A 26,761-nucleotide genomic window follows, 5' to 3' on the forward strand; every position below is an offset into this window, starting at 1 on the left:
AAGCACCAGTTCTGGGCGGTTACGTCTAGGGCGCTGGGTGAGTTAGGGTTATCGGGGGTGCGGTTTGGTACCCACTCCTTTAGAATTGGGGCGGCCTCGACAGCGGCTGCTATGGGGTTGCCTTCCACCTCTATTCAGAGGCTGGGGCGTTGGCGTTCTTCAGCCTATAAGGCATACATCCGCCCCTTTTGCGGGCAATGAGTGCATTGGATGGTGTGCATGAGTTGGTTCCGTTTGTGTTTAACGGTTTTTCTCTTTGTAGATGCTGCTGTTCCTGGCCAGAGGAGCCGGTGCCGAGTTCTCATCTGCGGCCATAGCTACGTCTTTTGGGCTGGTCTTCAAGCACGGAGAACTGCGGTCGGCTCTCAGCTGGGACTCAGCCAGCATGCGGTTATCGAATGGCAGGGGCGCCGGGGCCTCCAGTGGCCAGGCTTGCTGCCGTTGTTATTCAAAGATAGAGCGGGTCCTCCTCCACAGGTCTTAATGGTTCACCTGGGAGGTAATGATCTGGGGTTATTGAAGGGTAAGGCCTTGGTGTGGCAAGCCCGGGATGACTTCCAGCGCATTAGGGAGCGATGGCCGGAGACCACGATAGTTTGGTCAGCCATGCTGCCCCGCCAAGTGTGGCGTCATGCTGTGGACCCTGCAGCCTTAGAAAGAGCTAGGTATAAAGCCAATAAAGAAATTAAAAAATTACTTGAAAAGGGTTTGGGCCACTATTTACCCCATCCGGATATTTCAGCGAGATGTCCTGACCTCTACAGAGGGGATGGGGTGCATCTCTCGGAAAAGGGTAACGTGCTTTTTCTGAGAGACTTGCAGCAAGGGTTGCGGGTGGCTTTGGGCCTCCCGGTAGGTACTAAGCCCTAAGTAGAGACTTGGCCTTATTAGTGGCAGGTTTTAGGGGTTTAGGACACTATGCGGCTAGGGGAGAACTGTGAAGCATCCCCCACTTTGGGGGAAACTTTGGGGTCTGGCATGATCGGCCTTGGGGTTTGGAGACCCGGGTTGGAGAATGCAGACTGTCCAGGAGGCTCGGCTAGAGGGTGCCTTTCCGCCGAGACGTGCGTCTGGGTTTGGGCCCTCTGGTGCGGGCCTCCCTGCTGGGCCTGCCTGGATGGAGCTGAGCAGCTCAGCTCTGGAAGGGGGGCTGGGTCCTCGCCCGTTAATGGCAGGGGAGCGGTCACGGTGACCCCTAGCCCTGGCCAGGCCGCTGGTGGGGTTCCCTTGCTGTTCATGTTGTAAGTTAATAAAGTGGCCCAATTTTAATCCAATGCATTGTGTCCGACTCGTTATTCCGACCTTGGTGGGCAATAGTAATCTTGCAGCCTGCAGCGTAGCTGCTAGGCTGCTTAGATCCTTTTGCCCTCCAGGGCGGGAGAGTTGGTCCGCGCGCTGTTTGGGCGCGCTTTGCAGGGGGCGGGGTTTAGCCGCTTCAACGGCTAGCTCCCCGTCCCTCTCTTCAGTCCTGCGACGATCGGCCCTCCCACCCGCCCTGTCTGCTATGTGGGCATTGCTGGTTGCCTCATTCGGGGAGCCGGGTAGGAATTTTTTACGCCCCAGCTGATTGGCTGGTGCTGGGGTGCGTTTTTCGCCTACCCTGCATAGCAGTGCAGTGGATTGTGGAATTGGCTCTGGGAAGGTGCCTTTAAATAGGTGGTCACTTTAGTTGGCAGGTTTTAGGGGTTTAGGACACTATGCGGCTAGGGGAGGACTGTGAAGCATCCCCCACTTTGGGGGAAACTTTGGGGTCTGGCATGATCGGCCTTGGGGTTTGGAGACCCGGGTTGGAGAATGCAGACTGTCCAGGAGGCTCGGCTAGAGGGTGCCTTTCCGCCGAGACGTGCGTCTGGGTTTGGGCCCTCTGGTGCGGGCCTCCCTGCTGGGCCTGCCTGGATGGAGCTGAGCAGCTCAGCTCTGGAAGGGGGGCTGGGTCCTCGCCCGTTAATGGCAGGGGAGCGGTCACGGTGACCCCTAGCCCTGGCCAGGCCGCTGGTGGGGTTCCCTTGCTGTTCATGTTGTAAGTTAATAAAGTGGCCCAATTTTAATCCAATGCATTGTGTCCGACTCGTTATTCCGACCTTGGTGGGCAATCACAGTTAGGCCATGCAATGATCCTAAAAAGGAGAATATACATAAATTACAAGGCTATGTGTCTCTGTTTTCAGTTGTAAAATGCACTGAAACAGTTGGTCACAGGGCCAACCAGAGGGGTAGTGATCTTGGATTTGGTTCTGAGCAGAGATGCTCAATGACTTTTTTGCTTCTGTGTTCACTATGGAAAGTGTGGGGCCTGAAACTCATGCCCACACCCCCGAATTTCAGGAAGGGAGTCTGAAGAACTGAGCCAAATTGAGGTGACTAGAGATGAAGCACTAGACCTATTAGGGAAATTAAAAACTGATAAATCTCCAGGTCCTGATAGCATGCACCCAAAATTTCTTAGAGAACTCCAGCAGTAGACAAGTTACACATATGGGTTAGTAGATTAACTATCACTATATTCAGTCTCTGTACCAGAAGAACAGAGACTAAGCAGCAAATGTGACATCACTTTTAAAAAAAAAAAGGAAAAAAGGAGAGGACAGCAAAGATGATTAAGGGGTTTGGAGCACCTTCCCTATGAGGAAAGGCTGAAGATTCTGGGACTTTTCTAGTTTAGAAAAGAGACAACTAAGGGGCAACATGATAGAAGTTTATAAAATTATGCAGGGGGTAGAAAGAGCTGACAAAAATAAATTTACCTCCCTCTCCTCAAATACTAGACTCAAGGGCATCCAATTAAGCTGATAGGCAGTAGTTTCAAGATGGATGAAAGGAAATACTTCTTTACACAGGGAATGATTAAAATGTGGAATTAGCTGCCAGAGGATTTGGTGATGGCCACAGGAATAAACAGCTTTAAAAGAAAATTAGATTCATGGAGGAATGATCTATCAGTAGCTACTAACTATGGTTACTGAGGTAGTAAACCTCAAAATGCCAGAGCCATGAGGAAAAGGCTTCAGACTCTATGCCCTGTAATTGGCTGTCCAGAAGAACTGGTTGGCTGCTAGAAAGGATGCTGGACTAGACAGGACATTGGTCTGATCCGGCAGGGCTGCTCTTATGTTGACAGTGAACATGCTGCCAAAAATTCTTGTGTTTAAAACAATTTTATTCCAGTAACATATGGTAACAATCATTTCTTTGCATTATTAATTATTTCTTTTTATCTATCCCATATATTACTTTTCTAACCTCACCTCCCCCCGTTACTTGACCCTTGCTGGTGTTGTATACTTAAAATACTAATATTTAAAGGTACCCTTAACTAATAAAACAAAAAATTCTATTTTTCTTTCTTTTAAGACTTAATCATTATCAAAAATTGTCCAATGTCCTTTTATTTTCCACTCTTTTTCTATATAACTTATAAACTTCTTCCACTCCAACTTAAAAGTTTCTAGATCATAGTCTCTTAAAATTCTTGTCAATTTGTCCATTTCACTCCACATTATAATTTTTATAATCCAATCCCATTTCTCTGGTATTCTTTCTTTCTTCCACAACTGCACATACAATGTCCTAGCAGCTGAGAGCAAGTACCAAATTATAGTTCTATCTTCTTTTGGAAATTTTTCCATATATAATCCCAACAGAAAAGTCTCTGGAACTTTCTTGATTTCATATCCCAAGATCCTAGATATTTCTTGTTGAATCATCTGCCAATATTTTTTTGCTTTTTCACAAGTCTACCACATATGGTAAAAAGAACCTTCATGTTTTTTACACTGGCATCTTATTATTCATCTTGCCAACTTTTTAGGAGTTATATACCATCTATACATCATTTTAAAACAGTTCTCTTTAATACTATGACATGTTGAAAGCTTTATAGAATTCTTCCAAAGATATTTCCAAGTTTCCATCTGTAATTCTTTATTTACATTAATTGCCCACTTGATCATTTGAGATTTCACTACTTCATCTTCTGTAGACCATTTCAAAAGCAGTTTATATAGTTTTGAAATTAATTTTTCATTATCTCCAAGCAGAACTATTTCCATTTCAGTTTGTTCTTTTCTTATTCCTTCAGTTTTAACGTCTTTTTCCACCAAACTCTTTATTTGTTGCATTTGAAACCAGTCATATTTATTATTCAACGCTTTCACAGTTTTCAGCTCTGTTTTACCGCCTTGTATTTTTAATAGCTGATTATATGACAACCACTTTTCTTCACCCACTTCAGCCGTTATTTTTATCACTTCTGTTGGCACTATCCATAACAGTTTTCTCTCATCACCATATTTCTTATATTTCATCCACATATTCAACAAATTATTTCTTATGTAATGGTGAGAGAAAAAACCATCCATTTTTTCCCATAGTACATAAAGGCGTGCCAGCCGAATTTATTTCCATGACCTTCCAACGCCAAAAGTTTTCTGTTTAACAGCATCACCCATTCTTTATCCATACTAAGCAGACTGCTTCATGATATAGTTTTAAATCTGGTAATTGGAATCCTCCTCTTTCTTTTGCATCTGTTAAAATTTTCATTTTGATCCTTGGCTTCTTCCCAGCACACACAAATTCTGAGATCTTCCTCTGCCATCTGTTAAACTGTTTGCTGTCCTTCACAATCAGAATTGTTTGAAATAAATACATTATTCTTGGTAAAATATTCATTTTAATTGCAGCTGTTCTTCCCAGCAATGACAAATTAAGTTTATTCCATTTTATCATGTCTTCATCCATTTTACGCCATAGCTTCTCATAATTATTTTTAAACAAATCAATTTTCTTCATTGTTATCTCCACACCCAAATATTTTATCTTCGAGGTAACTTCACAACCCGTTAGCTTTTGTAACTCCTTTTGTTTACTTACTTGCATATTCTTACATAAAATTTTTGATTTTTCTTTATTTATATAAAATCCCACCAGTTCTCCAGATTCTTGTATTTTAGCTAATAGCAAGGGTGTTACTTGAGTGGGATTTTCATTTATAAACATTATATCATCTGCAAATGCTCTATATTTATAAATAAATCCTTTTATTTTTAATCCTTCTACTTCTGTGTCTTCTTGAATTTGCATCAGCAAGATTTCAAGTGTCATTATAAACAACAGTGGAGAGAACAGACACCCTTGTCTTGTACCTTTACTAATTATCATATCTTCTGTAAGGTCTGCATTTATACATAGCCTTGCACGTTGTTCAGTATATATTGCTTTTATCATCCTTATAAAGTCTTCTCCCAACTCCATTTTCTCCATAACTGCAAACATAAAGTCCCAGTTTAGATTATCAAATGTTTTCTCTGCATCTGCAAAGAATAATGCTACTTCCTTTTCTGGATGTCTTTCGTAATATTCTATATTTACAGCAGTCCTAATATTGTCTCTTATCTGTCTTTTGGGGAGAAACCCTGCTTGATCTTCCTTTATAAAGTTTATCAAATATTGCTTAAGTCATTCTGCCAGTATTCCTGTGTATATTTTATAGTCATTATTCAATAATGAAATTGGTCTATAATTTTTTACATTTTCCCTGGCCTTTTCCTTAATTCACCTTCTTTTTTCTTTATTTCATTTTGAATGTCCAATATCTGTTTATCTTTTGCCCTTTTATCTTTATTGTTCAATGTTATCAATATTCCTCTCATTACTGCCTTATAGGCATCCCACACCGTCTGGAATTCAATATCTTCTTTGTTGTTTATTTGGAAGAAAGCTTTGGTCTCGTTTTCTAGAGATGTCACCATTTCTTTATTCTGTAGTAAATCTTCATTTAATCTCCAGCTTGATTTTTTCAATGAATTTGTAATCCACATTATTGGGTTATGATCAACTCCTATTTTAGGCAAAAATCTCAATTTTCTTTGTTATAAGACCCATATCTTTAGTGCCCCACAACATGTCAATTCTAGAAAAAGAATTATGTCTTGCTGAAAAAAAGGTATAGTCCCGTACATCAGGATTAAATTTTCTCCATATATCTTCCAAATTTTCTTGTTTAATCAATTCAAAAAAAGATTTTGGCAATTTTCCTTCTTTATTATTTATTTTTTTTGTCCAGATCTATCCAATGCATTCTGAATTGTTCCATTAAAGTCCTCCATTATCAAAACTTGGTCATATGTCAGTTCATCAAGTTGTTGTGTAATATCCTTAAAAAATACATCTTTCGCTCCATTTGGTGCATACAATCTCAATAACGTTTTTTTCCCATTCAAATTTATTTCTACTGCTACAAATCTTCCATTTTTATCTTTAAATACTAATTTCGGATCCAATTCCTGGTTAACATAAAAAATCACTCCCCTTTTCTTCTGCTCAGCTAGGGAATAAAATTCTAATCCCAATTGTTTATTCCATAAAAATTTATAATCCTTCTGTTTTATATGTACTTCTTGCAGACAAACTATATTATAATTTTGCTTTTTAATCCAATGAAATGTTGCCCTTTTTGTGGTGAATTTAGTCCATTTACATTCCAAGATAATAATTTGTAATCCATCATGGTGCAAATTCTTATGTTCTTCATAAAATCTATGCAGTTCCTGTTTATTTGTAATTGTAGTTCTTTTTCCCTGAAGTTCAAAGCTCAAACCTTCAGGTATTATCCATCTATACCTCATTTCATTGTCCCGTAATGCTGCCAAAAATTCTTCACCACCAATTTTAAAGTTCCAAATTAGTGAGCCTAGCTTCTGAAATCAAGCCAATGCATTAGGAATTCACCCTTGACCCCTTTTTTTTTATTTCAGAACTTCATGCATAGTATAGGACTTGCATTATCTGTTAACATTATACACTCCTGCCACGCATTTTTTCTTTATTCCCATTACATTTCTGATTAGCATCCTTCACTCTTTTACACCTCCAAGATGTGATACTTCATTTGAAGAATGATTAGAGGCAGATGTGCCATTTGACAGAACTATAAGTAGAAAAATGTATATATGTATATTCATATCAACTGAACAATATTTCTATTTTTTAAAAGAAATATTGAAACAAACGTAATTTTTGCTGAAACTGGGTCTCAGTAACAGATACAAATTCTTGTCTCATTTACAGAGTAAGAAGAATTCTATTCTCACTTTCCTGACATCCAGTTGAACCCTGTGAACCAAAACAATATGCAACACAACATACCAAAAGCAGGTAGAAAAAGGTTTCTCTGAACTTTTTCTTTATTTATTGACTTTGCTCAAGCTGTCCAGTGCTTAATCATTCCCAAAGGACCATTTTTTATAACTGTAAATACCTCAGAAGAAGTACTTCTTTTACCTCAGAAAATGAGAGAGAGAAAAATCTTGACAAAAACTCTTCCCTTTTTCTGACCTATATAATAGCTTCTGGTTATTGCCAGTGCCACATGTGTGAAGTGACAGAACACATCCAAAATACAGTGTTTCTTAATCATTCATAATTTTTTTTACTGATGAGAATTACCCCTTCTAGGATTAAACACCATAAACAAGGAGCGATTTCCCACTAACGTTGCTCTGCCCCCAGGCTTCTTTTTTTCCTTGGAGCAAGCAATAGATTTCCCACTAGTTGCTCCACAGCTGCATTCTGAGCTGCGGCAACCTCCAATTCTCCATGCAGCAATGTAATCCTGAAAATACAGCATCTAGAAATGGCACAGGGAAGTGGAGGTTGCTGTGGCTCAAAATGCGCCCGTGGAGCAACTGATGGGAAATTGATCACTTGAGCTGGGGGCGGGGGAGGGGGGGTGCAGAAACAGAAGCCTCAGGGCAGAGCAATATTAGTGGGAAATCAGTCAAGCAGTCTTGATGTGACCATACCAATGGTTGAGCTTTTATACTCAGCTTACTTCTCATTTTCTTGACAGTTGATCTACAAACACTGGAATTGGTTTGGGCACAGTTGTGGGGTCAGTTTATTTTCTTCTGCATGTGATTTAAATAATCAAGGATTTTCAAAAGAGGGTGTTTTCTTTTTGAAAAAAGTAAGTCTCTAGAAGTTTCCCTTGTGGAGACACACCTTTTTCCTTATATGCCTAATGGTTAATTGGCAGGAATGACTGGGCTCCCACTTCAATAGCCACTTGATCTGACAAAGGATGCCAACATCCAGATCCACTAATGGGATTGTTTATGGACTCTTTTGTGGATTAATATTATGGTATAAGGGGTCCGGGAAGATAATATTTGTAAGGGGAACTTGTGGACGTCAACTGCTTTAATTGTACTTTGAATTTGCTTATGTGCCTGCATACACAACCCAGTTGCCGGAGCCATTGCTGCCAGTTTCTTGAAGTTTCTTTTGTGTGACTACTTTTTTAAATATATAGAGGTTTAATTTATAATCAATTACTTAAAAATGTGACAGTTTTTTTCTCAGTGGAGATATACTTTTTGATTAATTTTCTATGCTGAATATTTCCTTTTGCATTGACATATCATTACAGCAGTATATTGCTATAATAATATATCAATAATGTAGTGAATTAAAAAAATGAAACCACTTATCTTTGGTAGGCAAGAGGGGGGGAGTTATGACAACAACAGTCCAATTATTCAAAAATGGACTAGAAATGTGTAGGAGTGTGCTGGACAAAGAAAACTGATAGAAATATGACACATGAGGAAATTGATCTATATCAATAATATATCAGTAATGTAGTGCATTTTTCAAATTAAAAAAATGAAAACATCTTTGGTAGGGAAGAGAGGGAGTGGGTTTATGATGACAACAGTCCAATAATCTAAAAGTGAACTAGAGATGTGTGGGAGTATGCTGGACAAAGAAACCTGACAGAAACTTGACACATGAAAAAAAAGGCAACTCAAAATCAATTTGCAGGAAAAGACTGGGTTAAAAAATACGGGGCCAGAACCAATTTTAAAAAAATAAAATGCAGGGAAGTCCATTATATTGAAATACTTTTTATACAATGTACAGGAGTGTATCTATGAATCAGACTATATAATGATGTGAAAGTTTATTAACCCATGTTTCATCAGCGCACATATGCATTGATGTGTATTAGTAATGTAACATTGCATTTATTTGACTTACTAGACATTTTTCAATGCACAGATGATTCCATAGAGCCCCTGCCTCTACTACATCAATTCATGCTTCATGAATGTGTCAGTTCAATTAGTTTATATTTTTTCAGAATCTAATAGCAAATCTAGTGGAGATGGCAAATGTAGTAGGCAGTTATAACCACTTAAGTTTTTTACTTAAGATTTTTCCCATGTGCCTTCATTTTTATAACTACAAATCCAAGGAACCATTCATTTGATACAACTCAGCCTCCATTTTATGTCTGCATAGTAGGAGAGATGAAAGGGGGCAGAATTTACTGGAATTTTGTGTGTAGATTTACTAGCATGTGAGCAATAGTCAGGGTCCATGTGCTGCCCATTTGAAAACTTAATTTCTAGAGACCCATTGTCTCCTATGACCAAAAAAAATTGGACAAAATAGGAGTCATCACGTAAAAAAAAATACTAGAAAATAAAAACCTACTAGATAGAGATAGCTGGAAAGTATGAAATGGCAGTCATTGCTTATCGATGCAGTAGGATACATACTTGTGAAATCTATGAGAAACACAAGATAAATTGATTTTTTTAAGCTTGGGAAAACAGCAGTTTAAAATCTTTCTTAACATTGGCATTGATTCCCTCCCCCCTTCGATAATATTTTCTGAGAGAAAAGAATCTGGAAGAAAGAAACTTTTGGTGTCAAGCCAGCTGCCTGCTACCAATCTGTTCATTTTTTTTCTGAAGGACTCCTCAGTAGAGCTAGAGTTATTTCAAGAGAAGCAAATGAAATCCCAAATGTACTGGTACCCCTCCCCCAAATTACTGTTTTACTGAGCTGTTAGTCTGTGTTCAGCATCACACATGTACTATAAAGCACAGTAAAGTTGAATAGCAACTATTAGTCAAACTTCCTGAGTAGCTTCTAATCCAGGGGTGTCAAACATGTAGCCCGGGGGCCAAATCAGGCCCCCAGAGGGCTCCTATCAGGCTCCTGAGCAACTGGATATCATCTGCTTCCTTTTACCTATATCTTGTTTCTTCTGCATAACAGCTTGCTTTGCAAGGCTTGCTGGATTGCACAGGAGCTACTGGATTGCACAGGAGCTACAGAGCAAAGCCTCTGTTTTTTTCATTGGCTGAGGCTCGTCCCTTGGGGAGGAAGGAGGGGAGGCAGAGCTTGCTTTGCCAGGCTTTCTCAATCACACAGCAGAGTTACTGAGCCAAGCCTCTCTTTCTTCTATTGACTGAGGCTCCTCCCTCTCCTGGTCTCCTTGGGAAAGAAGGAAAGAGCCAGAGCTTCCTTTGCCCAGTTCCCTGGATCCCATGGGAGAAATACAAAAAAAGCACCTTTAAGACCAATGAGTGCTAATGTTTTAAGCATGTTTTAAGTTTTTTTTATTTAAAAAAGTATTTAATTGTGTTTGTCTGTGTCCTTTATAAAGTTTATATCTCTGCTACCTAATCTTAAATAGGTACACACATGGCCTGGCCCAACATGGCCCGGCCCAGCAAGGTCTCATTTATGTCAGATTCGGCCCTCATAACAAATGTGTTAACACCCCTATTCTAATCAGTTCAGAAACTGGACACTCATACATTTAGAACTGCCTCTCTGTGTCCTGCCCCCCCCCCGCCCTAACACACATGCATGCCAATGCCAGAAAAGGGGCTGAAAAGTGAATTAAAATGACACCATCCTAAGAAAAATTACAGGTTTCTGAGCTGGTGGTTTTAGAAGGGTATAGCTACTTGGGATAGTACTGTAAGGGACTCCTGTGAATCTGGTCGGTATATTTAAAGGTACAGATGTGGAATATGGAAAAGTTTTGTAAATAAGAGCTTATGTGGACACACATGCAACTGGTGCTCTGCCAGCTGCACTGGTTACCAATTGAGTACCAGATCAGGTTCAAGGTTTTGGTTCTGATATTCAAAGCCCTGAATGGCATGGGATCAGCATATCTGTGAGACCATCCCTTCCTGTAACACCCTCCCCCCAGAGAGCTCTATGCTCCATGGATCAACATCTGCTGGTAATCCCTGGTCCAAAAGAAGTCCATTTAGCCTTAACCCAGGCCAGGGCATTTTCTGTCCTGGCCCCTACTTGGTGGAACAAGCTCCCTTTCTAGATTAGGGTCCTGCAGGGACTGTTGCAGTTCCGCAGGGCCTGTAAGACAGAGAGCTGTTTCACCAGGCATTCAACTGAGGTTGTAGACATTTTGTTATTCTGTGGCCTCCCTGCTGCAGAGGCCCCAATGAAATAACTCTATTGAACCCTTTATCTTACACCAGCTGGGGATTGTCTGAAAGGAGTGGAGGTAACTGATACCACTAACTGGGCAGGAAAATGAATGAATGAATGAATAAAAAGATGAATGAATGCCTAAGTTTGCATATTTCCCTCTTTCCTTCCCATTCCTTTTGTGCTGTGTGCATGAAATAGTGGGCAGTTATTTGGAATTATAAGCCTCCCTGAAGGCAATCGAAGAAAGTTGGTATATAAATGTACTAGATAAAATGTAGCAATGTACATGTTTTTGGTTTGGCCACCAGGCCACATGGTTTGTGACCAATCAGCCATCTGTTGGCCATTTCTGAGATAGAAATAGGTGCTTGTGTTTTTGGTTTTGCAAAGAGCAAACAAATATTGTTCATGAAGATTTCTCTACCTCAAAACACCTTGGGAATCTGGCTTTGATTTCCTGACCACTTACTTTGATTTGTTGGCTGCTTGTTCAAGTGAAGTGATATAGACATGAGTCTTCTATGTCCTACCATTTCATTGATATTCAGGAAACTCCCATGCAAGAAAACCTTTGGCCATCTATAAAATGGTGCAGCCGTTGTGTTTTGAAGACTAGCATCCCTTTTAAAAACAGCACATCTTTATTGATTACTGACAAAATGGAAAAGAGTATAAATCTGATTATTCATTGCCCTCTCCCTAAAACCAGCCCTTGGTAAAGCAGCACTCTGTTAAAAAATAAAGTCAGTTTTTTTCAAGAAGACAATGAAAACAGTTGTCAAAAGGTTCATGGCCTTTTAAAAGATATCAGAAACAAACTCACTCTCACAAGTATCAATTAGCTCTGAGAAGGTACATTTCCCCCAAAGTACCCTCAGCTTCAGCACTGCCCACATGATGTTAACTACAGACCTTCCCAGTTATTGCTTGCCATATGGACTTGAATGTTTCTATTACTTTGTCCTCTGCTTATTCTTGCAACATTTTCACTTGCCATTTATCATGTTTACTATCAAATGAGCATTGTGCCAAAAACACTATTACCTGGCGCCTCTAGTGAGAAACAATACACAAATATTCCAGCCAATATTACTTAAGAGAAAAGATTTTTGTTTTGCAGCCCTTAACAGAGATCAGAAAAGGAAAATGGACAGCAGAAGCAATATCTATATGAATGAGAAGAAAGTCTCCAGGGAAGTGATGGTGGAGGTCTCATTGATTGAATAATTTAATACAAAAATCATAGAATTGTAGAGTTGGAAGGGACCTCCTGGGGCATCTAGTACAACCCCCTGCACAATGCAGGAACTTCACAAATTCCTCCCCCACACACATACATCCCCAGTGACCCCTGCTTCATGTCCAGAAGATGGCAAGAACCTCCAGGATCCCTTGCCAATCTGACTTGGAGAAAAATTGCTGACTGACCCCAAAGTGTCAATCAGCATTTCCCTGGGCATGTAAGAAAGGGCCACAAGAACTAAGCACTGATGCAATCCTTCCTTCCCACCTCCTCATGATCAGCCTAATTCACAGAATCAGCATTGCTGTCAGATGGCCATCTAGGCTTTGTTTAAAAACCTCTAAGGAAGGAGAGCCCACCACCTCCCAAGGAAGTCAGTTCCACTGAGGAACTGCTCTGACAGAAAGTTCTTGCTTATGTTTAGCTGAAAACTCTTTAATGTAATTTCAGCTTGTTGGCTGTGGTCCAACTTTCTGCAGCAACAGAAATCAACTCTGCACCATCCTCTCTATGACAGCCCTTCAAGTACTTGAAGATGGTGATAATATCACCTCTCAGTCTTCTCCTCTCCAGGCTAAACATACTGAGTTCCTTCAACCTTTCCTCACAGGACTTGCTTTCCAAACCCCTTGCCATCTTCATTGGCCTCCTCTGAACATGTCCCACCTTGTCTATGCCCTTTTAAAATTGTGATGTCCAAAACTGAACACAATACTCTAACTTCCCACACAAAATGTGAATTAATTCTGGTTAATGAAATACAAGGCTTTTCGGTAGAAAAAGCCCAGCAGGAACTTAGTTGTATATTAGGCCACACCCCTGACACCAAGCCCACCGGAACTGCGTTCCTGTGCGTTCCTACTCAAAAAAAGGGCTTGATGAAATACATATTTTAAAAAAGAGTAAAAGAATAAAAAAGAGTAAAATCTAGCTTAGAAACATGCACTAATACTGCAGTTATTTCACCATGATCAGCTACAAATAGAGCTGGTTAAAATTGCACAGCCCCAATTAGCCACTACTTTCTTAAGTCTTGTTTTGTATGGGAAGTTATGCTATTGTGATGGTGCTTGCTAGTTCCTGCCTGGCTCAATGGAACCCTTAGGACCAAGCTTGGGGACACAGAGACAATGGGAAGCAGGATCCAAGTCCTCACTTCTCTAGACCAATCGCCAGCCCCCTGCTTGTTCAAACGATCCAATGGTGTAGTAGCACAGGAACTTGGACTGTACATAGCTGACCCAGTTCTGCTGCCTTAATTCAGTTGCAATACTGTAATCACTAATAAAGAATGCTGATCACTAAATTGAAAGTCTCCTCATGTATCAAACCCAGTATTAAACAAGTCTCAAGTACACAGACAAAAATGTCTCTCTTTAAATGACTGGGCTTGTGTTGCTATTTCTTCCTTGCTGAGAGTCAAATGCCGGTGCTCTTGCTGTGCAGTGAATGCAGAGGTCTGCGCACTAAAATTGTATTGATCTGGATTGGGTTTGTCGGGTTCTTTCATACTTTTATTTATTTTATTTATACATGTTCATTGGTAATTTTACCCTTTATTCACTTCCAATAGTTTCAAAGGCAAAACACCTTTCTGGCAGATTTTTGTTTGTTTTGCACCCAATTGCAGTGGAATGTTCAGGGACTGTAGCCCTTGCCCATGGAATCCTTCCTGCCACATTTCACATACAGTAGGTAGGAGAATACATCTCTATTTTAAAGGCAGTTTCAGCTATATTCATTTGAGATCAAGGGATCATCCTTATAAAAATTTTCAACAGACAGGAGATGCCCATTTTATAGTTCATTACCCTGATGTCTTGCAGACTGGACGCAGGCAGGCATCTGATACTCAAGAATGGCAGGCATACTACAGACCCAGAGGGTTACATTTGGTACCACAGTAAGATAGGCACTACATCACACAGAAGTTCCAAAGCAATGGTAATGAAAAGTTGGTGACAGAGAACCCATAAGTGTACAGTCTCTCACAAACAATACTTGACACAGAAAGTACACACTGATTTCAGTGTGAATGCAGTCACAAAATGGCTGTCACAATATAGATGAAACAGTGTACCACTGAACATTACAGAACTATAGATATGTTTTAACTCGTTTTCATTACAGGAATAGCACCAGGTGGTTTCATTAATCTGCATTACCTGATTTTGAGTACTCCAAAGAGAATGGTCTATTGATACTTGATGCTGTAGTATTGCTAAAGCTAAGCAAGCATGGACCGCATTGCTTCGATAGATCACAGGAAGCCTATTTAAATTGCTTTCAGCTTTCCAAGAAATGTTCCCTTACCCTATATATGATGCAAGGGTGCCCTATCTTATTAGAACTTCCTACTTCATTTCACCTGGTTCCAGCCTGCCTTTTATTTATCAACTGTTCAGCACAGGGTAATAGTCGTTTTTTGTGTGCATATGGGACTCCAAAGGCACTCTCTAATGGTGTAGCAATTGGGGAAAATGTACAGAAACCTATCAGGCAAATCCTCATTAGGAACAGCATGCTCTGCCAATTGTCAGTGTGCAAATATTTTTTTTAAATGCATGTTCACACAATGTCTCTGTAGCACCGGACAGGTCCCTTGAGCCTGTGGGCAACTTTGGAATTCTGATATTGGGTGGTGGGCACAATAAAAAAAAATGCCACCATTAGAAGCAGAGCCCAATAAAACCCACACTGTAGTGGCAGCTGTCACCAAAGCAAAGTTATGTTAATCTGCACAGCAAATCAGAATCCAATGGCCAATCAGAAGCTCTGCTGAGCAGGAACCCCACTTGACCCCACCCACCCACTTTCTAAAAAAACTTGGAAGACACCAGGACAGATAGCTGTGGGAAGGGCTTTTATTGTAGAAAAAGCCCAGCAAGAACTCATTTGTATATTAGGCCATACCCCCTGATGCCAAGCCAGCTGGGCTGCATTCCTGTGCGTTTCTGTTCAAAAAAAAAAAAAAAAAGCCCTGGCTGTGGGAACATCGTGCCTATAGGCACCATGTTGAAAACTTGTCCCATGAGATATTACATTCTCTCCAGGATCGGGAGCTATATTGTTTTAAAGCTTCAGACAATCTACCTAAATTACTTTAAATTCCATGCCATTCTCCATTTCCCCCCCATTTCAGGGCATTTTGAAGATAGATTTTTGTATGAACGGTTGAGCTGATTGGTTTCCAGGTGTCTTTTTGAGTGCATCTACTATGATATGAATGTAGCTTCCTCAAGAAAGTATCTGTTTTCAGACTTCTAGCTCTCTCTTTGTTGTCATTGTTGCTGTTGTCTTCTTGTGATTGAATATGGCCCTACACAGAGGAAACTGGATGATTCTTTATCTCAGATTGAGTGACTCAATCTGATTTGATTGGTCCACTTGGACCAGAAATATTGAAAGACATGGGTAATTTGTCAGGTGCTATGTCTGGCAGAATCCATATCAAACAGACTGAAACCAGATAGAAATGAGCTGCTGTTGAGCATTCCTCAAACCTCTTGTGTATAATCCATCCATACCTTTCTTGATTACCAGAGTCAGGTCAAGTGCCAAAACTTCCAACAAAACTCTAAATCCCTAGGGGCAAAGTTTCAGTCCCTCCTGAAAAGTCCTAACGCTTACATATGTTATTTAAGGCTGTCATTACCATTCTGTGAAACAAAAGTCTTGGAATCTTCCTTAATATGAAAGAAGCTCCTGGTCTGCCTTCCCAGGCATTTTACAAAGCTAGCAATGTCAGCACACACATGTTTTCACTAATAGAATGTACCTGGATCTGATGCTGGAGTTACTTATCAGCCATCCTTGTTGGGTGGCTGAAAGTATTTCTTGTCAACTGACCTCAACTTTTGTAGAGAACAGTGATTGCTAACATTTTTTTTAACCTAGAGAATTAGATGAGATGTGTTGTGCAGCAGTGGCCAAGTTTGCAGAGGACACAAAATAATTCAGAATGGTGAAACCCAAGGATAACTGTGAAGAGCTCTAGGAGGGTCTGCACTAACTGGGTGAGTGGGCAACATTGTGGCAGATGTTCAGTGTTGGTAAGTGTTAAGTGACGCACATTGGTACAGAAAACCCCCAGCTACAAGTATAAACTAATAAGATCTGAACTTGCTGAGATTGACATGGGGGAAGATCTTGGTGTCATAGTGGATAGCTCAATGAAAGTGTCAACCTAGTGTGCTGCAGTGGTGAAAAAAGCAAACTCTATTTTAAGGATTATTATGAAAGGGATTGAGAATAAAACGGCCAGCATTGTAATGCCCATGAACAGCTCATTTGGAATACCGTGTATAGTTCTGGTAACCATATCTCAAAAAGAATATCACAGATCTGGAAAAAAGTACAGGACAGCAACCAAAATGATTAGCAGGGTGGAGCACCTTCCCTATAATGAAAGCCTGAAGGCTCTGGGATTTCTCAGTTTAGAAATTAGACAAGTAAAGGGAGCATGATAGAGGTTTATAAAATTATGCATGGAGTGGAGAGCGCTGACAAAGATAATTTTTTTCTCCCCCTCCCCAAATACTAGAAGTTGAGGGTATCCAATGAAGTTGATGGGCAGCAGATTCAGGATGGACAAAAAAATACTTCTTTATGCATCAAGTAATGAAAATATGGAATTCACTTCCAGATACTGTAGCAATGCCGCAGGCATAGATAGCTTTAAAAGGTGATGAGACAGATCTATATTATATGATACTATAAAGTTTATGCTGGACTAGATGGACCACTGGTCTGATCCAGCAAGGGTCTTCTTATGTTCTTATAAAAAGGGGTGGAAATGCATATATGTGTAACATCTAAATGTAAAAATGTAAATTCTTGGGAGGAGAATATGGGAAGATTATATATAAACTAGAAGTTAATGTTTTCAGAAATCATTTCATAATATCTGACACTAAATTCCACCAAAGCAGCTATCTTAAAGGGCTTTCTAGCTACCAGACTTGTTTGAGCTGTTTGGTCACAAATATATTTAATTTTACTATGAAATTATGAAAGATTTGAGCATTCAAGAAATTTTTCATAATCCAGATATCTGTTTTTCACACTGGTGACAGCACTTTGAAATGAACCTTTCTCTCATATGTGATTGCCTTTGATTGATTTCTAGCTTGCAAAGCCTTTTCTTTCATCTTTCTTAAATGATTTTCCATTCTCCTGTTTCCAGCTGGCTATTACTCCAAAAAAGAGCCCAGCAAGAACTCATTTGCATCGTAGGCCACACCCCCTGACATCACCATTGTTTCACACAGGGCTTTTTTGCAGAAAAAGGTCAGCAGGAACACATTTGCATATTAGGCCACACACCCTTATGCCAAGCCAACGGGAACTGTGTTCCTGTGCATTCCTGCTCAAAAAAAGCCCTGCTATTATCCATAAGTAGTCAAGCTGCTCATGGTGAATTCACAGGTAGGCCTACTGGCACACTTTGTAGTTTACAAGTCCATCTTCAGAAATCTTCTCCATCATGAAGTATAGCCTGTACTGGTAGTCTCTGGGAGACTACCAGAGACTACCAGTACATGACTGCCCTGCCATTCTTCCACCATAGCACTGCAAATTACATTTTCACTTCACATATTCTAGTAATGTATTGCAGAAAGGACCAGGATAAACAAAAGTGGGGGACATGAAAGAATTTCATTTTACCCCCATCTCTGTCCCTCAACTTTTCTTCTTTGCCTCTCTCAGTAGCCTCTTGCCTCTCTTAGTGCCTTTCCCTCTCTTCCTCCCACCCACCCACCCAACTAACATTTTCTGCTTCTCCTCCTAGCCAACATTATCTCCTACCCCTCATTCTCTCCCCCTGCCTTGCTTCCTCACTTTCCTTCTTTTTGTCTTTCACTTTTTCCAGTCTCTCTCACCCCTCACTGGATTACGCTTATCAAGGCATGAAAGACTTAACTATGTAGATTGTGGTTATCTAGCAACCCTGGTTATCTGCAAAGTGCGAACCTGAAGCTTCCTCTGAGTTCACACCCTGGGGCAAAGTTCAGAATTGGAGATATCTATCTCTTGTTGGAGATATCTGTCTATCACACACTATCCCACTGTGTTTTATGTACACTGGCCAAAAGGGTGAATGTTTGTACATCACCATCCACCTGGTGTGGACCATGTATCTGTTTACTTAATTACACAAAAATCATTTCTATCACATAATGCCACTAATTTGGCATAATTTAATTTGGAACTGTTCATTATACTTCTATTACCTTTCAGCATTGGCTCTCTTCCAGAGGGTAGCCCAGGAGTGGTTAGTTAAACATTTCCTGGTGTGATAAATATGCACTTTTGTATCATGCAATGCTAGCTCTTTTCAAGAATGGAGCCCTGGCATAATTATATTTCCTGGCTATTGCTTATGTCAGGTTCAAAATAATAATTGTTCTTCTTAGGCTTCCCAACCCTAGTTCGAACTTCCACTTTAATCTTAATTAATAGCATGGCACTGGTTGTGTTATGTACTTCCAACAAGTGCAGCTTTTAATTGGAAACCTACCCAGATTTATGCAGTGTAAATAATATAAGCCAAAAGGAAAGGAAATTCAAGGTGATTCACAAAAGCTCTCCAGTGACAACAGTAATTTTTCTAAAAATAAATCTTTTTATTTGACCAAAACAAAATGCCCCTTTGTGAACAACCTTTTCTTCTGTTCATACAAAAACCTATGCTTTCACTGCCCAAAAAGTATTTATTTCAAGCATTATAAATAATCAACAGTACATATTGTAAAAAAGTGAAGTATTTATAGCTAAAATTATAAATCATAAATGTCAAGTATTCTGTTATGCAAACTTCGTATTGCTTAGGTTTCTTTCCCAAGAACATTAAAGTGATTGGGGTAAAGGATGTTTATTAAAAACTCAGCAGGTTGTCTGTGCTTTTCACTGTTATTTATGGAAACCATTAGGTCATATATGATACCAGAGAAGCAAATGACATAATTAGGAACAAGGAACGGGCACAGCACAACCAACACTAAGTCAATAGGAGAGAGCTATGCACTTTCTTAATTATTCTATCCAGGCTAGTGTTTGAGACCTTGAGGTGATTGACTTTGGTTTCATTCTTCCTGTTGTCTTTTACAGTATCCTCAGTGTACGTAAAACACAGTGAGGTAATGTGTGGTAGATAGAGTGGGTAACAATGTAGCAAATGAAGTTCAATGTACTTTGGTTCATTGGTACAAAAAAACCCAATTTCACATATAGGCTAATCTGAACTTGCTGGGACTGAGAAAGGAAAAAGATCTTGGGATCATCTAAGACTTTTCAGTTTAGAAAAGAGATGGCTAAGGGGAGGCACAAAAGAGATTTATAAAATTATGCAAAAAGAAACTTTTCTACCTCTCTACAAATATTAGAACTTGAGGGGATGCAATGAAGCTGATGGGCAGTAGGTTCAGGATGGATAAAAGGAAATCCTTTAAACAGAGAGTGATTAAAATGTGAAATTCTTTGTCAGAGGATGTAACAATGGCCACAGGAATAAACAGCTATAAAGGGGGATTAGATCAATTCATAAAGGATATTAGCCATGTTGACTGAGAGGAGCCTCCACATTCAGAGACAGTAAACCTCTGAATCCCACAGCCAGGAGGCAACATCAGTGGAAGACCTTGGCCTCTAAGCCCTATTGTCAGCCATCTAAAGAAACTGGTTGACCGCTATGTGAAACAGGATGCTGCACTATTATGGACTATTGGTCTGGTACAGTAGGGCTCTTCTTATGTTCTTATGTTATGTTCAAGCCAGGGTTACTAAGAGCCATCATGGGTTTCTCAAGAACAAGTCATGTCAGACTAACCTTATCTCTTTTTTTTTAGAAAGTTACTACCTTGCTGGATCAGTGGAATGCTGTAGACATTGTTTATCTTGATTTCAGTAAGGCTTTTGATAAGGTTCCACACACTATTCTTGTTGACAAGTTGGTAAAATGTGGTTTGGATCCTGTTACTGTTAGGTGGCTCTGTAACTAGTTGACAGATTGCACCCAAAGAGTGCTTGTGAATGGTTCTTCATGCTCTTGGAGAGGAGTGACAAATGGAATGGCTCAAGGTCTGCCCTGGGACCTATTTTGTTCAGCATCTTTATAAATGATTTGGATGAAGGAATAGAGGAAATGCTTATTAAATTTGCAGATGATACTAAGTTTGGAGGGGTTGCAAATGCAGCAAAAGACAGAGTCAGGATAATCTTGACAGGTTGAAAAACTGGGCTAAAACCAATAAAATGAATTTTAACAGGGATAAATGTAAAGTTCTGCATTTAGGTAGGAAAAATCCAATGCATAATTATAGGATGGGGGAGACTTGTCTTGGCAGTAGCATGTGTAAAAAGAATCTAGGGCAGGAGTGGCGAAACTGTGGCTTGGGAGCCACATGTGACTCTTCCACGCGTATTGTGTGGCTCTTGAAGCTCTCATTGCCCTGTTGGCCAGCTTAGAGAAGGCATCTTTGTCTCTTTAAATCACTTCTCTAAGCCAAGCTAGCTAGCAGCTTGGAGAATGCATTTAAAATTAAAGTTGCTTTCTTTCCACTTCTCCATTCCTCATATTTGCTTTCCTCCCTCCCCGTCTGGCGGCGCTCAAACATCTGATGGTCATATCTTGCGGCTCTCAGACATCTGACGTTTATTCTATGTGGCTCTTAAGTTAAGCAAGTTTGGCCACCCCTGATCTAGGGGTTTTAGTAAGACCATACATTGAACATGAATAAGCAGTGTGAAGTGGTAGCTAAAATGCAAATGCAATTTTGGGCTGTATCAACAGAAGTATAGTGTCCACATCATCCAAAGAGATGGTATCGCTTTACTCTGCTCCGCTTAGACCTCACCTAGAGTACAGTTTGGGGCACTACAATTTAAGAAGGATATAGACAAACCGGAACATGTCCAGAGGAGGGCAACAAAGATGGTGAGGATTCTGGAGACCAAGTCCTGTGAGGAAAGACTGAAGGAGCTGGGTATGTTTAGCTAGAAAGAAGACAACTGAGAGGTGATATGATCACCATCTTCAAGTACTTGAAGGGCTGTCATACAAACGATGGTGCACTGCAGAGTTGTTTTCTGTTGCCCCATAAGTCTGGACCAGAACCAATGTGTTGAAATTAAATCAGAAGTTTTTGACTAAACATTAAGATCTTCCTGACAGAGGGGTTCCTCCGTGTAACAGGTTACCTTGGGAGGTGATGGGCTCTCCTTCTTTGGAGGATTTTAAACAGAGCCTAGATAGCCATCTGACAGCAATGCTGATTCTGTGAACTTAGGCAGATGGTGAAAGGGAAGGCAGAAAGTCTTGCATCAGCAGTTAGTTCTTGTGGCCCTTTCTTACACGCCCAGAGAAATGCTGTTCACCACTTTGGGGTCAGGCAGCAATTTTTTTCCAGGTCAGTTTTGCCAGGGATCCTGGAGTGAGGGGTTGCCATCTTCTGAGCAAGCAGCAGGCGTCACTGGGGGTGTGGGGGGAAGAGGTATTTGTGAATTTCTTGCATTGTGCAGGCAGTTGGACTAGGTAACATTGGAGATCCCTTCCAACTCTATGATTCTATTCTATGTGCATGCCCAAAATGGGATTCCCACCCCCCACCCCAAAAAAATGCACTTGGAAATATCTGCATCATACAGATCATCAGTAAATTCCCCTCTACAGAGCCAAATAACTGTTTAACTTGGATTGCCATTGCAGAGGGCAATATTTTCACCGTTTTTCTTTCTCCTTTGTGACTGAGCCTAGTTGTCTTTTCTCTTTTATCCTGAAGAATTCTGGCTGTTCCATCCTGTCACAGTGTAATATTTTGGCTGTGCTCAGTCCAGGAACCTGAGGGAAGGGATAGGAGGCCCCTTTAACTTATATGACTTAATTGGTACTTGCAAAGCTTTACATTCCAAATTAACAAAACATTTTATTCAACATTGAGGGGAAAGTTCAGGTGAAATGAAAGATAAAATTTATGAGGTAACTCAATATAGATAACAATTCCTGACATCAGTACATGCACAGACTTTAATCCTTAAGTTTCAGGCTAGTGAGAGTTTCTTAAACTAATCAGAATTATTTAAAATCTTTATGTTGAGAGGCTTTTGTTCCAGTGTTTTCCAAACACTTTAGCACACTTTCTTTGAGTATTCTCTGACTCTTTTGGTTTCCAGAAGGCTAGGAAACTCTATCCAGTACCCAGACCTCTTCTTTTGAAACATCCATAGTAGTCTTGAGTTTTAACTGATTCTTAAGGGCTCTAAAGGAAGTTCTAACCACACCACACCAGAGATCTCTGTACTCTTCAGAGCTAACTCCCTGTTTGACTGGGTAGGGAAATTATCCTCTCACTAGAATATCGATCCCCTTTCCTTGGCCTGAATGGGTGTCTCCACTGGATACCCCGATGTCCTTGCCAACTTTCCCCGGTTCTCCTGTCTGTGTTAAACTGCTCTCAGTCAGTGCTGAATTCTGAAACTGTTAATATTTGACTTTTCATTGCTAGGGCTGAAATCAGCAGTTCAGCTCCTCAGCAGTCAGCTCTCAAGTTTGTCTCTGCCCAGCTGATGCTAACCAATTAGATCTCTTGGAACAGCCTGTCACTCAAGACTCTGATTCTGTGAATAATTAACCCTTCGCAGTCCATAAGCTTTTAAAAAGTGCAGTCTGTCACAGGATACATGACAGCAACAATGCAAATTTATCATTTAAAATGACATGTTTAAAACAAGAGACTTGATTGGGCAGAGGAGAAGCGGTAGGATAATGGTTAGGAAGATAGAGAATGCTGGATTCAGCATGTCCCAGTCTGATAACATGTTTCTGCCTTGTTAGTGATTTTGCACAAGAAAACCAGGACATGGAGGGCATAGGTTCTGAGTTCTGTTAGCACAAACTGTGCCCCGCCTTGCCTTCTGTTTTGGTAAACTGACATGTGCATTAGGGTGCAGCTGCTGAATACAGGATGGATACCGAGGGTGAGCTCTCAATACAGATCAAGGTAATTGAGGGTGATGAAAGCTGATGCCATATCATTAAATGACTCAGCAACTCTTACAAGTTCCTTAGCAGTATGCATTTAAAAAACCAGAAAAGCGCCCATCAGTACTCCATGTGCTGTAATGATTTCAGTCATTGAAATCTGAATGCCATTTATTTTGCTCTTTCACAGTAATTTGCGATAGCCACTCAAGCATGCAATCACATCTTCTGCAGCCAAAAAAAAAAAAATTAGATAACTCCTCCCAAGCATCCACTACTATCTAAATTGCTCCAGTGTGCTCTAGAAGAAGAAATCTGTGGCTGCATTTATAGAAGGGCAGGTGAAGATCTGAAGTGTTGGTAAGTACTTTGGAGGAGAAGCTAAAGAAAGGCTGGACTAAGAAGGTTTTGCACGGCTTCTGTAAGAAATTGCCCCCCCACCCCAGCCTGCAATTATATGACACCTTTAAACAAGCTTAATTTCTTAAACCAAACACAACCAGATACCACAGTGCTCTGTACTAGGATGTGCATTCGGTTCGGCCGAACCGTATTTACAGCCGAATCACCACTGATTCGGCTGTATACGGAATAGGCTGCAGCCGATCCCCATAGGCGCCCATTATACGGCAGCCGAATACGGCTCGCCGTATACCTCCGAATGGCTATTCGGAAGTATACAGCTGTCAATTCAAAAGGCGGAAAAGTAGCTTCTGCAGCCTCAAAGGAGCTGTTTGCCTACTTTCCCGCCTTTAGTTGTCTTTTCCCGCCTCTCCCATAGCCTCCCTGGGAACAGGGGGGAGGGGGAAGAGGAGCCCCAGCAGCCAATCCAAAGCATGCATGCTCTCCCTCAAACCCCCTCCCCTCCATGTGGCTTCAAATATACCCTATTTGCCATTGATTTCAATGGCCCATAGGGTATAATAGGGCCGTATATTCGGTAATAGCCACGCATCTACCGTATATGTGGCTATTCCAAGTGCGGTATTCAGGAGTATACGGGGATTCCGAATTTTTTCCCCCCGTATACTTCCGAATCCATGTAAAACCGATTTTTTTTTTTTTTGCACATCCCTACTCTGTACTCTGCTCTAAGAGCCTTTTAACTGATTGGGACTTGCTTCTGTGAGTAAACATTCATAGGAACAGCTAGAAGTCAAATAACTCTTTCTGATGTTACTCACATTCACTGCATGTTTGCTTCAGAGATTGTACGCAAGATAAGTGTTGTGTCTTGCATTTCAGTCCCGAAATTACAACACAGCGGACGCTAAGGAGGTGACCAGTGGAAGTCCACTGGTCCCCGGATGTAGCTCCGCAAATACACTCTGCCAATCAAAATCTGTGGTGAGAAGTTTAACTGGCCAGGATTGGACCTGGCCAGACTGAGGGTTGTTCCGGGGTATGTATATAATCGGGACCCGGCCCACATTGCCCTGCCTTGTGATGTACTCACTAATAAAGCATGTTGCCTTCAACACGTTTCATCACTAAGTACATTACAGTGGTGACGAAGGTGGGATCCTAGCCAGGTAACTCCCCAAGTGGGACTTGGCTGACCTGGCCAGAGACGAGGAAGGCATGCATTCAAGGGAGACAGAAGTGCCCGCTGCCATGGCTAACCCAAGTGGGACGACGGGCCACCTTGCACAGTTCGACCCCGCCAACCCCAATAGGTGAGAGACCTACACGGAGTGAGTCGACTGCTACCTACGAGCTAACATGATTACAGACGACAGCTGTAAGAGAGACGTGCTCCTGACTGCCTGTGGGGAGGCCACATTCGAGATCACAAAGGGTCTCTCGGCCCCTGTGAAGATCACGAAGAAAACGTACGAGATAGTCAGACTCCTGCCCCAGCCTTCCATCATTGCCCACTGATTCCTCTTCCACAAGAGGGATCAAGGGGTGGGAGAGACAGCCGCCGTCTACCTGGCCACCCTCTGCCAAATCGCGGGGAACTGCAGCTTTGACAAGCTGGATGAAGCCCTGAAGGATCGCTCCGTCTGGGGCCTCCGAGACGAAAGACTGCAGCAAAAGCTCTTCACAAAGGAAGAGCTCACCCTCCAACTCGCCTTCAATGAAGCCACCATGTTCGAGAGAGCAACTAAAGCTTACAACAACCCACGAGCAGAAGCTGTCAACCAGGAGGAGATGGCACCGGGCAACCCAGAGGTGGAGGAGGCAAACCATCTATGTCGCCAGCCAGGAATGGGGCCAAGAGCGCCTACTTGGCCATGAGTGACAGAGAGACCAGCCAACACCAAGTGCGCCAGCTGTGGGAATCCACACAAGCTCCGGGACTGCCCCTATCATCACGTGGACTGAAGGAACTGTAGAAGAGTGGGTCACATAGTGCAGGCTTGCCGGGCCAAGGCCACCCACAGAGGCCAGTCGATCAACCATGACTTGACCGATGCCTACTCGACCACATCAACTAGCCTGCAGGTAACGAACTTGCCCCTCACCACCCCAGATAAGGTCAGGGTGTCGGTCTTAATCGAGGGTGCTCCATGCCTAATGGAGCTGGACTCAGGCTCCTCCATCTCCATAATTTTGGAGGAGTCTCTAAGAAAACTTTGTCCTTGTGACCGGCCCCGGCTGCGATCGGCGGACTTCATACTGCGGGACTTCCAAAAAAACTCTGTACAGATTTTGGGTTGGGCCACTGTAAGGGTAGAGTTTAAGAACTTTAAGGGCAAGCTGGACATTCTCATGGTCAAACGCCAGCTCACCACATTACTGAGGCTGGCCTGGTTTTGACCGCTGGGTATTCAAATAGTGGGGGTGCAGCAGATGCGAACGCAAAATTTTGAGCATGTGTGCCGGGAATTCCTGGAAGTGTTTGATGGGTCCCTGGGGTGCTACAAGATGCCTCCCATCACCTTACCCCTCAATCCCCACGTGAGACCGAAAAGGCTGAAGGCCAGGGAGTTCCGTTCACTCTTAAACGAAAAAAATAGAAGTGGAGCTGGACCGCCTCATGGCCCAGGGAGTGCTAGAACCAGTATCCTATGCTGCATGGGAAACACCCATAGTCACTCCAGTGAAGCCGAATGGAGATGTGCTCATATGTGCTGATTACAAGTGCACAATAAATAAGGCACTTCAGGACAACCCATACCCCGTTCCGGTGGTCAGCCATGTACTGGCAGCCCTAGCAGGCTCTAAGGTTTTTGGGAAACTGGACTTGGCCCAGGCATACCAGCAACTCCTGGTGGACGCCGAGACAGCAGAAGCCCAGACCATTGTGACTCACAGGGGAGCTTTTTGGGTGC

The sequence above is a fragment of the Heteronotia binoei genome, chromosome 6 (assembly GCF_032191835.1).
Source record: "Heteronotia binoei isolate CCM8104 ecotype False Entrance Well chromosome 6, APGP_CSIRO_Hbin_v1, whole genome shotgun sequence".
In the NCBI taxonomy this organism is placed as follows: Eukaryota; Metazoa; Chordata; class Lepidosauria; order Squamata; family Gekkonidae; genus Heteronotia; species Heteronotia binoei.